Genomic DNA, 693 nt, shown 5'->3' with positions numbered 1-693 from the left:
ATTCTGAAGTGTATAGGGATATACTCTCTGCCCAGATTCAGTTAAATGGAGCAAGGTTGATTGGGCGGCGCTTCATAGTACAAATGGACAATTACCCAAAACATACAGTAAAAGCAACCCAGGATTTTTTGAAGGGAAAAAAAGTTAAATATTTTGCTATGGCCTGCAAGTCAATCTCCTGATCTCAACCCGATTGAGCATGCTTTTCACTTACTGAAGACAAAACTAAAGGCAGAAAGACCTACAAACAAACAACAACTTAAGTCAGCTGCAGTAAAGGCCTGGCAACGCATCACAAAGGATGAAAACCCAGACTCTGGTGATGTCCATGAGTTCCAGACTTAAGGCAGTCATTGCCTGCAAAGGATTCTCAACAAAATATTAAAAATGAACATTTTATTTATGATTATATTTATTTGTCCAATTACATTTGAGCCCCTGAAAATGGGGGGACTGTGTTTAAAAATGGTTGTAATTCCTAAGCATTTTATGTTATATTTTTGCTCAACCCCTTGAATTAAATCTTAAAGTCTGCACTTCGATTTCACCTTGATGGACCTGACTGTACATATGTGTGTTTGTATTTAACAATAGAAAACAATCATTCACAATTCAGCATCTCTGTTAATTTGCCCATCAACCATCTGTTTGCTACGGTGGCCGAGAAGTGCAAAGCAAATCACAATTCTGAAA

The sequence above is a fragment of the Sinocyclocheilus rhinocerous genome, unplaced genomic scaffold, assembly GCF_001515625.1.
Source record: "Sinocyclocheilus rhinocerous isolate Xijiao unplaced genomic scaffold, SAMN03320098_v1.1 scaffold3060, whole genome shotgun sequence".
NCBI lineage: Eukaryota > Metazoa > Chordata > Actinopteri > Cypriniformes > Cyprinidae > Sinocyclocheilus > Sinocyclocheilus rhinocerous.
This window is presented reverse-complemented; position numbering follows the sequence as displayed.